Genomic DNA, 12993 nt, shown 5'->3' on the forward strand with positions numbered 1-12993 from the left:
TATTAAAACTATGCCTTATATTTTCCAGTGGTAAAAGGCTTCTATACATTGCTTTTATTTTACATCTGAAGGCTAGAAAAGTAACTAGATTTATAAATAGAATAAAACTTAGACTTTCTTAAGTAAAAAAAGTTATTATTATTTTTATGTGTGTGATCTACCACTACTCAGAGGACTTGACTTTTCCTCTGTGCCATGCCATTAGGACATGACTACTTTGGACACATAAGCTTCTAATCAAATGATTCATTACACTCACATTTACATATGAGAGCTTTATTCTTCAGATGAAGAAGTCACAACATTTATATAGCAAGTAAAATATCCATTTTTAGGAGAAATTCTTTACATGCGATTGTTCCAAGCAGTCAAAAAAAAAAAAAAAAAAAAAAAAACAAAAAAAAAAAAAAAACATTACTTTATGAAATGCCTGAGAATATTTACAGAACTGTTTCCATTTATGTGTGCCAGAGAAACCAATGGAGGCTAATTTGTATGTAACTTGTCTTAAGCAGATGTGACACTGAGTATTTGATTCATTGGCCAAAATGCTAAGCTTGCTGGAAGTCTTATAAAGAAAAGAAATTTACTTACATCCTGAATTTCAGCTACAAAACGTCTCTTTTGCAGTGACTGTAGCATAAACTAGAAGTAGCCATGGACCTAGAAACTATATATGTATTCAGTTGGTGCAAAAGTAGTCATGGTTTTGCCATTAAAAGTAATGGCATTGCATTTAAATCTTTAATCAGTCTTGAGTTAATTTTTGTTTAAGGTGTAGGGAAGGGGTCCAGTTTCGATTTTCTGCATATGGCTAGCCAGTTTTCCCAACACCATTTATTAAATAGGGAATCCTTTCCCCATTGCTTGTTTTTGTCAGGTTTGTCAAAGATCAGATAGTTGTAGATGTGTGGCGTTATTTCTGAGGCCTCTGTTCTGTTCTCTTCTGTTGGTCTATATATCTGTTTTGGTACCAGTATCATGCTGTTTTGGTTACTGTAGCCTTGTAGTATAGTTAGAAGTCAGGTAGTGTGATGCCTCCAAGACCTAAAGCCATAAAAACCCTAGAAGAAAACCTAGGCAATACCATTCAGGACATAGTCATGGATAAACTTCATGACCGAAATACCAAAAGCAATGGTAACAAAAGCCAACATTGACAAATGGGATCTATGTAAACTAAAGAGCTTATGCACAGCAAAAGAAACTACCATCAGAGTGCACAGGGAACCTACTGAATGGGAGGAAATTTTTGCAATCTATCCATCTGACAAAGGGTTAATATTCAGAATCTACAAAGAACTTAAACAAATTTACAAGAAAAAAACAACCCCATCAAAAAGTGGGCAAAGGATATGAACTGACACTTCTCAAAAGAAGACATTTATACAGCCAACAAACATGAAAAAAATCTCATCATCACTGGTCGTTAGAGAAATGTAAATCAAAATCACAACGAGATACCATCTCATGCCAGTTAGAATGGTGATCATTAAAAAGTAAGGAAACAACAGATGCTGGAGAGGATGTGGAGAAATAGGAACGCTTTTACACTGTTGGTGGGAGTGTAAATTAGTTCAACCATTGTGGAAGACAGTGTGGCGATTCCTCAAGGATCTAGAACCAGAAATACCATTTGACCCAGCAATCCCGTTACTGGGTATATGCCCAAAGGATTATAAATCATTCTGCTATAAAGACATGTGCACACATATGTTTATTGCAGCACTGTTCACAATAACAAACACTTAGAACCAACCCAAACGCCCATCAATGATAGACTGGATAAAGAAAATGTGGTACATACACAGCATGGAATACTATGCAGCCACAAAAAAGGATGAGTTCATGTTCTTTGCAGGGACATGGATGAAGCTGGAAACTATCATTCTCAGCAAAATAACACAGGAACAGAAAACATTGGGAGATGAGTAAGTTGCAGGTGGAAGTAAGCTGTATCCCATTTGGGGCATCACTCCTGGGTACATGGTAGATCCACATCTACCCTGTAGAACTATAAGTGAGTTGGTTATTGTTAACTGAGTTTCAGGAGGCTTTGTTTCCCTAGGAAACCTTAGTATTACTTAGTTCTTACTCTCAGGACATGATTGTTTGCAAGAATATTAGTTAGGAGGCTGTTGCAGTAATTTCGCTGAGAGAGGAGTGCCTAGACCAGGGCAGTGGTAATGTGGATGAAGAGAAGTGACCAATTTCTCATCTGTAAACGGAAAGGAATGCCCCTCCCATATTTATCAGAAGGATTAACTGGGAACTTGAAAGCACCTGTAAAGTGAAAGCTGGGAAGCTTAGCTGGCATATTTCTTCTTCTTCATAGTGTTAGTGACAGCTGTCAGCCTCGGTCATGCAACCTCTTCATGTAAATGTTCAGTTTTAACCTACTGTCAGGTTATGTAGTACCTGACAGGAGCCCTGAAGATCTTTTTCATCACATGCTTATTATAGTTGACATTTCTGCCACAGTGATGTGCCCAGTAAAATGAACTTGATATGGCTTTATTCCATACATGTCAAGCCTTGGCTGTAATGATTTATTGAAAAGGTGAACATTTGGTACCAAGAGTTGCTAGAAAAGAATAAAACTTAGTAATGTGGTAGACAGAGAAGAAATTCAATAATATATCTTGCAGTCTTTCATAGGATACAGTATTTCATAGGGTACACAGTCTTGAAAATTAGAAAGGTGGGAATAATTTTATCAAATCAAAACTTACACTCTTTGAAACCTATTAAACCAGTACCATTTTTATGAACCTTGCAGGTTTTTATTGATTCCATTCATCATAAGCAATTAACTAAGGTTACTTTTCGGCCAGCTTCTAATGAATAGGCCAAAGATAGAAATACTCTGTAGACAGAACACTCAAAGTTTCTCCAAATCCCAGTTCCTAGGAAGTATAAGTAGAGTAATATATTCTGCTTTTTAAGTTTCCAGATGATGGCGTTTTCCTGTCTTCATATATCATCACATGGATTTGTTCTTCTCGTTAGATCATGATGATGATTGTCAAGTACATGATAATCAATTGGTGATTGCTCTTTAAAAGATCCAATCTTGTTTTACACAGGATGGGATATTGTCTTTAAAATAAGTCAATGAACTATCCCATCATATATAAAATAACTTGCAGTGCTTGCTTACCAACAATTAACTTTACATCAGTTAATCTATTGCTCTAAGTAATGCACAAGGTAAGTCTAGGAAATACACAATTCATCAAAAATATGGTTTCTTGCCTTCAATACATTTGCACTTTATGTAGGGCAGTTAAAAGTACACAACTGAAGGGATTTGAAAAGAATTAGAAAGGAACCAGTCGACATAAAGGAAGAGAGTACAGACTGAATGTGCAGAGTGCCAAGATAGCGCAGACAACTCCCAGGCCCTCCAGGTCTGCAAGAATGTAACTGTGTTCCAGTCCTCCTACTTAAGTTTAGTCTCTCTGTCCTGTGATTCTTCCTCATGTCTATTGGTTTACTTATTTCTCTCTTCATCTGCTATACCTGCGTGATTCCAGATTCTCTTCATTTCTTTCCTCATAGAGATGTTGACCAATCTGTTGGCTTGTTTACCTGTCTTCAGTCTTTTTCCCACTCCAGTCCAACTTGTCTAAAACTGCAAGCTTTTTTTTTTTTTTTTTTTAAATAGCATTTTACCCTTATTCACCAGACACTGACTTAAAACTGAATTAAAGAATTCCACTTTAAGACCCACAGAACATAGTGGCAGGGAATACAGAGAGTCTGTGTCTAAACCCAACAAGTGTTGTAAAGAAAAGAGCAAGCCCTGCCAACTCATGTAGACTGTCCTTCTCCTTGCTCTCTGTCGCTACCTAGGTTATTTTCTGGTGAAATTCAAGTTAGGTCTTACCACCTAGCACTCCTACTCTTGCTTTTCTTATAGGTAGGCATGACCTTTCATGGCTAGTTCCATCTTTTTGTCAGTCTGTGACACTGGTTGATGTAGTAAACACCTGTTTTTAGATGTGCTAAAATAGGCTCCTCTGCTGAGGCCTGTATTCGCCTCCTGGGATTGTGGCAACAGCCTCTCATGTGCCCCAGTGCCAGCACCTGCTCCTTCCTGCCTACTGCAGGGATTGTACAACCGTTTTCCGTGGTGATCTGCAAAATATTCATAGGTTTTTAATGAACAAAAAAGGTTCCAAAAACAAACAAGCATGAAAAATGGTATCTTACTGCAAGGTCTCTCAGAGCTTTTGATATGCTAATATGCATTGTGACATGCTAGTGTGAATTGGGACTCTCCAAGAGGAAGAATTAATATGCAACATTAATGAAACTTATTTGATCCAGAAACTACTTTTTTAGAGAAACATCTGTTAACATCACAGAGAATTATAGTGCTCCAAGAGAGTACAGTTTGCAAATTTTGGACTGCTCCATCGAATAAAATACCTTCCACTTTGACCAACTCATCTTTTCTTCTCTGGGCATACTTGGTTCAGGTCAGTCATATACTTTGCAAAATTCACTATCCATTTTAAAGCCTCAGGTTAGCTTAGTCTGTGTACGGTCCCAGCAAGAGAAGAAAACAGTGGTTTCAGGTTCTAGAGCTGTGTTTTTATACTTTATGTTCATTCAGATGAATGTAAAAACCAATTTGGAGAAAAGTGATATTCTCCAAATTGGGAATTGACCTAATTGCTCTTTACAGAGATTTTTCTACTTTCTGAAAAATATATATACTTTCCTGAAAAAATGTAAGTACCTATTCTTTATCTAAAAATTATTCAGGGTTATTGTAAAATAATCAATTAATACAGAAAAGTCTTTAAACTTTTTAAAAAAAATTTGCTTCTTTAAAACAAAAGAACCCCACAAATCCTATTGCCCAAAAGTAACAACTGTTAACATCTTGTAAGCATCCCCTCAGTCATGTTTCTAGGAATTCTGCCTCTTGGTCATGTACGGATGGCATTATAACAGAATAGAAGTAAGGAGAACCATTAGGAAACCACTGTGGTAACCTATGGGATGATAAGACCATATTTTGGAATGTAAATAGAAAGGAGGCCATGAGTATAAGAAGTACTCTTATTCCCAAGAGGTGCCCATAAATCATTCACCCCCACTTTCAGATACATATAAAAAAGTATACATACAAATTAAGTAAATTTTTAGACAAAAATATGCCATTAATCTTTTCAGATCTGTGCCTAGAGATCCCCATCATTGTCTTAATGGCTGCCTGGTTTACAACTGCATTAATGTGCCAACATTTGTGTCACCTAATCTTCATTTTGGAACATTTTACTGTTTTTCTTATATAACATATAAAATTTCAGTGAACATTTTTATGTATTCTTTTTATAATACCATAGTATAGTCTCTAGGAAATCAAATAATTGCACTAAATGGTAAACCCATTTAAACTTTTAATCTATACTTGGTAGAGGCATCTCTTCTTGATTAATTTCTGAGGAAGTCTTTATATACTATGGCTTATAATATATTTTTCATAAACTACCAAGTTTCAAGAATTGATGTTCCCGGGTTTTAATATTCTTGGAAGAGATTAGGAGATAATTTTTACCTTGTGATTAGCCATAGCCTTGTGATTTCATCCCTCTTAATGGTTTGTTTTTTTGTCTTCCATCTCTTCAGACTGGCACATCAGAGCACTTTAAAAGTATTCTCAGTCATATTTAAACTGGGATGGTTCTTGTGCACTTGCTGTTTACTTTGCTACACAAGGAGAATATTTTAAGTTTAATTCCATTTATATTTTTGATGCAAATATAGCATAGTTATGTGTCCAGAATTATTCTGTCAATTATAGAGAGAGGTAAGGACTTCATTAGGTTTATAGAAGATATGTAAACACACGTTAAAGACTATAAAGCAAGATGTATGATTAATATTTTAAAGAGTGGTATGTTGATAGGTTCTGTAGAAGAATAGAAGGAAAAATATCTTGACCTGAGATAACCAGAAGAGGTTTCATGAAGAAAATGATAGGCCCTGAAGAGTGTCTTAGGAAGGATGGAGCAAAAGGGAGGGCTTTCATGGGAGAAAGATACATCAGTTGTTTATTGGTGTCTAACACATGACTCCAAAGTGACCTAAAACCACACCCATTCATCATTTCTCATGATCCCCTGGGTTGACTGAGCAATTGGTTCTTCTGCTCATTTTGCTTGGGTTTCCTCAGGCAGCTACATTTAGCTGATGCGTTAGTTGGGAGCTAGGTTCAGCTGGGACCACCAGAATAACTAGACTTCACTATTCTTGCTCTCTTGTTGTCCCTCAATACAACCCAGACTTCTTCAGGGTGATGATTTCAAGGCAGCATCCCAAGAGAGTAAAGGCAAAAGTTTCAGGTCTTCTGAAGGTCTAGCTCTGGAAATTGCATAATCTCATCTCTGCCACATCCTATTGGTCAAAGGAATTTACAAAGCTAGGGAAGACTTAAGGGAATAGATTCCATCTTTTAGTGGGAGAAGCAGTAAAATCTCACCACAAAGGGATTTGCATACCAAGAGAGGAAAAATTTGTGGTAATATTTTTAAATCTACCACAAGGGAACTGTATGAACAAAGATTTAGAAGCAAAAATGAATTGTTTTGAGAGTCAGCCAGAAGACATGTTATGACGTGATTTCTCAGAAGATATGAGAAGCTCCTGGCTATTCCATAGGGATCATTCTCAGGACCCCAAACTGCTTAGGTTATTGGCAGTGCCGGCCACTTCAGTCTTTGGATCTTGGATCAATCTTACTTGTATTTTAACAAAAAAATTCAATATTATTTTAAGTATTATACTAAGGCTTCCGTATTTAAGTAAGCGTAATAGTAACACTAATTTTATAGATAAATAGAAAAAGTGATGTAAGTTATATTCTGTATTTATTGCTTCCTTTACATGCTGGTGCTTATGATTGGAGAAATGGCTTGCAGGTATCACCATGGAAAAGCAAGGATTCCTGGGTCATTCAAATGTGTATCTAGTATAAAATAAACAGAGAAGAGCCATAAACAAAAGAAATTCAGTTTTTCATCATAGTGAGAGAGAATTCATTGTATTTTCTTATTCCTGTTTTTTTTCTTCTGTAGCTGATAAAGCTAGACTTATAAATAGGTAAGGTAATCTTTGCATTTTATAAATTCAAGGTCATAGGAAAATCTCTGTATCAAAATAATGGATTGCTACAATAGCTGAACTCTTATCATTGTAGTTTTCTTATTTTGTGTTTTAAAGTTGTTTTTTTAAAGATACAATCTAAGAATTTACAAATATCCTGAAAGATACAACTCATGCTATTATCAATCATCAGACCAGATCATAATTATACCGTGTGTGTGTGTGTGTGTGTGTGTGTGTGTGTGTGAATGGAGATGGTAGAGGGGGAAATGTGACTTTTCCTAACTTAACATAGGAAAAAAATAGAAACAAAATAGAAGTGACAAAGGCATGTGTCATCAGCTACATAACTTGTGAAATATGTTATACTTTCAGTTGTTCCTTGAATCTGTAAAAATAGCAATTTTCCAGCCTGGGAACCATAGAAAGACCCTGTCTGTACAAAAAAAATGAGCCGGGTGTGGTGGCACATGTCTGTGATCCCAACTACTCTAGAAGCTAAAGTGGGAGGATTGCTTGAGCCTGGGAGGTCAAGGCTGCAGTGAGCCATGATTGCATCACTGCACTCCAGCCTGGGTGACAGAGTGAGACTCTGTCTCAAAAAAAAAAAAAAAAAAAAAAAGAAAAGAAAAGAAAAAGAAAAAAGTCAAGTTTTAGAGATAGAAAATAAAAGCAAACAAAAATTTCAGTGGCAAAATAAGTCAGTCCTACTATCTTTTCCAAGTTGATGTTCTGCTCCTTGAGAACATAAAGTTGTGTGTTTGTGCTGACCCTTGTCCAGCTTTGCATCTCTTAATACAAACCTATCTGATTTCTCCTTAGTCATTTGTATTCAGCTGAAGTTTTAGTCTTTGTAACCATAGATTTTGAAAAATCGTGTCACAAAAAGGATTTCATCTTCCTTCTGGGAACCTCTGAGTGGCTGTGCATCATCAGCAGTCTCTGGCTATGCTCCTTGTAAACCCTCCCTCATTTTCCTCCTTCCTCTGCTTCTTTCCAGGCTGGGTTTAAAACTTCTGAGAAACATGGAGAAGTGACCAGTGTTCCCAGGCTGGCACAGATAGCATTCCACTAATTTGAGATGTGGCTCAGTGCCTAAGACAGCTCCCCTCCAGGGAATCTTTTAGTGACTAAGTTAGCCTTTGTATTAGATGGGCTACTGCACCAACTAGGAGGGCGTGAGGCCTTAAGCAATGGGGTAGGTCCTGTGACAAGGGGGCTTAGAGTGGTGGTAGGCAAGCAAGAAGTTGGGAAGAGATGGGCACTAAGAGGCAGCTGGGAGCTTCTAAAGATAACATAGAGTTTTACTCTGTGGTTGTCTATGGTGGCCTGACAGTTGCTACATTTAGGAACTATTGTTTTATCCATAATAAATGAGTCTGAAATGGTGAGTTCAGTATTCACTGAACACCTATATTCCTATTTCAGAGGGATTTTTCTATATTTGCTCAGCTAGCTTTTATCAAAGTTACAAAAAGCGTATGTAGCTGTGTAAGCAAGGCAAGTGTACTAATTTTATTAGAAGCTAAATGAGTTTTGCTGGATTAGAGAGAACAAAGAAAATGAATTTACTTAGTGACCCAGCAGATCCAATAGTGCCTGAGGTGTCAGTGGCAGATAGGGATGCTGTTTGGAGCCTTGGGCAGGCCCCCATAGGTGAATCACAGTGGAGGCCTCTAGGATTTTGGAGCAAGGCCCTGCTGTCTTCTGCAGATAACTGCTCTCCTTTTGAGAGATAGCTCTTGGCCTGTTTTGGGCTTTGGGGGGAACTGAACATTTGACTATGGGTCATCAAGTCACTATGCAACCTGAACTCCCTATCATGAAGTGGGTGCTGTCTGACCCATCTGGCCATAGAGTGGGTCATGCACAGCAGCATTCCCTCATCAAATGGAAGTGATATATATGTGATCCGACTTGAGCAGGTCTTGAAGGCATAAGTAAGTTACATGAGGAAGTTGCTCAAATCCCCATGGTCTCCACTCCTGCCACCCTGCCCTCTCTCCCGCAGCCTGCACCAATGGCCTCATGGGAAGTTCCCTATGATCAGTTGACAGAGGAAGAGAAGACTAGGGCCTGATTCACAATGGTTCTGCATGATATGCAGGTATCACCCGAAAGTGGACCACTGCAGCACTACAGCCCCTTTCTAGGACCTCCCTGAAGGACAGCAGTGAAGGGAAATCTTCCCAGTGGGCAGAACTTCAAGCAGTGCACCTGGTTGTGCACTTTGCTTGAAAGGGGAAATGGCCAGATGTGCAATTATATACTGATTCATGGGCTGTAGCCAGTGGTTTGGCTGGATGGTCAGGGATTTGGAAGAAGCATCTTTGGAAAATTGGTGACCAAGAAATTTGGGGAAGAGGTATATGGATGGACTTCTTTCAGTGGTCAAAAGCTGTGAAGATATTTGTATCTCATGTGAGTGCTCACAAACAGGTGACCTCAGCAGAAGAACACTTGAATAATCAAGTGGATAGGATGACTTTTTGTGGACACCACTTGGCCTCTTTCCCCAGCCACCCCTGTCATTGCCCAATGGGCCCATGAACAAAGTGGCCACAGTGGCAGGGATGGAGGTTACGCATGGGCTCAGCAACATGGACTTCCACTCACCAAGGCTGACCTGGCTATGGCCACTGCTGACTGCCCAATTTGCCAGCAACAGAGACCAACACTGAGCCCTCAATATGGCACCATTACTCTGGGTGATCAGCCTGCTATCTGGTGGCAGGTTGATTATACTGGACCTCTTCCATCATGGAAAGGGCAGAGGTTTGTCCTCACTGGAATAGATATTTACTGGTTATGGGTTTGCCTATCCTGCATGCAATGCTTCTGCCAAGGATACCATTCATGGACTCATGGAATGCCTTATCCACTATCATGGTGTTCCATATAGCATTGCCTCGGACCAAGGCACTCACTCGACAGCTAAAGAAGTGTGGCAGTGGGTTCATGTTCATGGAATTCACTGGTCTTACCATGTTCCCCATCATCCTGAAGCAGCTGGATTGATAGAATGGTGGAATAGTCTTTTGAAGTCAGAATTACAATGCCAACTAGGTGACAATACTTTGCAGGTGTTGGCCAGAGTTCTCTAGAAGGCCCCGTATGCTCTGAATCAGCATCCAATATATGGTACTTCCTCCCATAGCCAAGATTCATGGGTCTAGTAATTAAGGGGTGGAAGTGGAAGTGGCATCACTCACCATCACTCCTAGTGATCCTCTAGCAAAATTTTCACTTCCTGTTCCTGTGATATTACGTTCTGCTGACCTAGAGGTCTTAGTTCCAGAGGGAGGAACCAGGAGACACAACAAAGATTCCATTAAACTGGAAGTTAAGATTGCCACCTGGACACTTTGGGCTCTTCCTACCTTTAAGTCAACAGGCTAAGAAGGTAGATACAGTGTTGGCTGGGGTGATTGAGCCACACCTTCAAGATGAAATTAGCTTACTACTCCCCAGTGGAGGTAAGGAAGAGTATGCATGGAATACAGGAGATCCATTAGGGTGTCTCTTAGTATTACCATGCCCTGTGGTTAAGGTCAATGGGAAACTAAAACAACCCAATCCAGGCAGGACTACAAATGACCCAGACCCTTCAGGAATGCAGGGTTGGGTCACTCCACCCGTAAAAAATACATGACCTGCTGAAGTGCTTGCTGAAGGCAAAGGGAATACAGAATGGGTAGTAGAAGGTAGTCATCAATGCCAGCTACTACCATGTGACCAGTTGCAGAAACGAGGAATGTAATTGTCATCAGTATTTCTTCCTTCTTTTGTTAAAAACATGTTTGTGCACATATATACTTGTACTAAGAAAATATCTTCATTTTATTTCCTTTTTTTTCCTTTTTTCTTTAAAAAAATTTTTTTTTATTATTATAACTTTAAGTTCTAGGGTACTTGTGCACAACATTTTGTTACATATGTATGCATGTGCCATGTTGGTGTGCTGCACCCATTAACTCGTCATTTACATTAGGTATATCTCCTAATGCTATCCCTCCCTGCCCCACCTTCCCCACAATAGGCCCTGGTGTGTGATATTCCCCTTCCTGTGACCAAGTGATCTCATTGTTCATTTCCCACCTATGAGTGAGAACATGCGGTGTTTGGTTTTCTGTTCTTGCAATAGTTTGCTGAGAATGATGGTTTCCAGCTGTATCCACGTCCTTACAAAGGACACAAACTCATCCTTTTTAATGGCTGCATAGTATTCCATGGTGTATATATGCCACATTTTCTTAATCCAGTCTGTCACTGATGGACATTTGGGTTGATTCCTTGCTATTGCTATTGCTATTGATTCCTTGCTATTGTGAATAGTGCTGCAATAAACATACGTGTGCATGTGTCTTTATAGCAGCATGATTTATAATCCTTTGGGTATATACCCAATAATGGGATGGCTGGGTCAAATGGTATTTCTAGTTTTAGATCCTTGAGGAATTGTCACACTGTTTTCCAGAATGTTTGAACTAGTTTACAGTCCCACCAACAGTGTAAAAGTGTTCCTATTTCTCCACATCCTCTCCAGCACCTGTTGTTTCCTGATTTTTTAATGATTGCCGTTCTAACTGGTGTGAGATGGTATCTCATTGTGGTTTAGATTTGCATTTCTCTGATGGCGAGTGGTGATGAGCATTTTTTCCTGTGTCTGTTGGCTGTTTGAATGTCTTCTTTTGAGAAGTGTCTGTTCATATCTTTCACCCACTTTTTGATGGGGTTGTTTGTTTTTTTTTCTTGTAAATTTGATTGAGTTCTTTGTAGATTCTGGATATTAGCCCTTTGTCAGATGAGTAGATTGCAAAAATTTTCTCCCATTCTGTAGGTTGCCTGTTTACTCTGATGGTAGTTTCTTTTGCTGTGCAGAAGCTCTTTAGTTTAATTACATCCCATTTGTCAATTTTGGCTTTTGTTGCCGTTGCTTTTGGTGTTTTAGACATGAAGTCCTTGCCCATGCCTGTGTCCTGAATGGTATTACCTAGGTTTTCTTCTAGGGATTTTATAGTTTTAGGTCTAACGTTTAAGTCTCTAATCCATCTTGAATTAATTTTCATGTAAGGAGTAAGGAAAGGATCCAGTTTCAGCTTTCTGCTTATGGCTAGCCAATTTTCCCAGCACCATTTATTAAATAGGGAATCCTTTCTCCATTTCTTGTTTTTGTCAGGTTTGTCAAAGATCAGATGACTGTAGATGTGTGGTATTATTTCTGAGGGCTCTGTTCTGTTCCATTGGTCTGTATCTCTGTTTTGGTACCAGTACCATGCTGTTTTGGTTACTGTAGCCTTATAGTATAGTTTGAAGTCAGGTAGTGTGATGCCTCCAGCTTTGTTCTTTTGGGTTAGGATTGTCTTGGCAATCCTTTTTTTTCTTTATCATGTTGATTTCATATCAGCATTTAAGTATTATTAACTTTATGTAATAGTATTTGGGTTGGGTATTGATGTGTTTCTGGTTGTACGAAAGATAGTTGTATTATGTTAGTTGTAATTATGACCCTATTATTGTCTTTATTTGAAGATGATGATCTCAGGAGATGTGTATGGGTTCAAGTTGACAAGGGGTGGACTTGTTATGGGTAATAATGAGTGTCACCTTGATTAGACTGAAGGATACAAAGTATTGATCCTGGGTGTGTCTGCGAAGGTGTTGCCAAAGGAGTTTAACATTTGAGTCAGTGGGCTGGAAAGGGTAGACCCACCCTTAATCTGGGTGGGCACCATCTACTCAACTGCCAGTGCAGCTAGAATATAAAACAGGCAGAAAACCATAAAAAGATTAGACTGGCCTAGCCTCCCAGCCTGCATCTTTCTCCCATGATGGATGCTTCCTGCTATTGAACATCAGACTCCAAGTTCTTCA

At 38.8% G+C, this 12993-nt stretch overlaps 1 protein-coding gene across 1 annotated transcript in view; it reads left to right on the forward strand.

The window, feature by feature from the left end:
* The window catches only part of KCNH5 (potassium voltage-gated channel subfamily H member 5), a 344305-nt gene that overhangs the window by 169980 nt on the left and 161332 nt on the right, over positions 1-12993 (forward strand). The gene's annotated exons all lie outside the window — the stretch shown is intronic.

This window comes from Macaca thibetana, chromosome 7 (assembly GCF_024542745.1).
Source record: "Macaca thibetana thibetana isolate TM-01 chromosome 7, ASM2454274v1, whole genome shotgun sequence".
NCBI lineage: Eukaryota > Metazoa > Chordata > Mammalia > Primates > Cercopithecidae > Macaca > Macaca thibetana.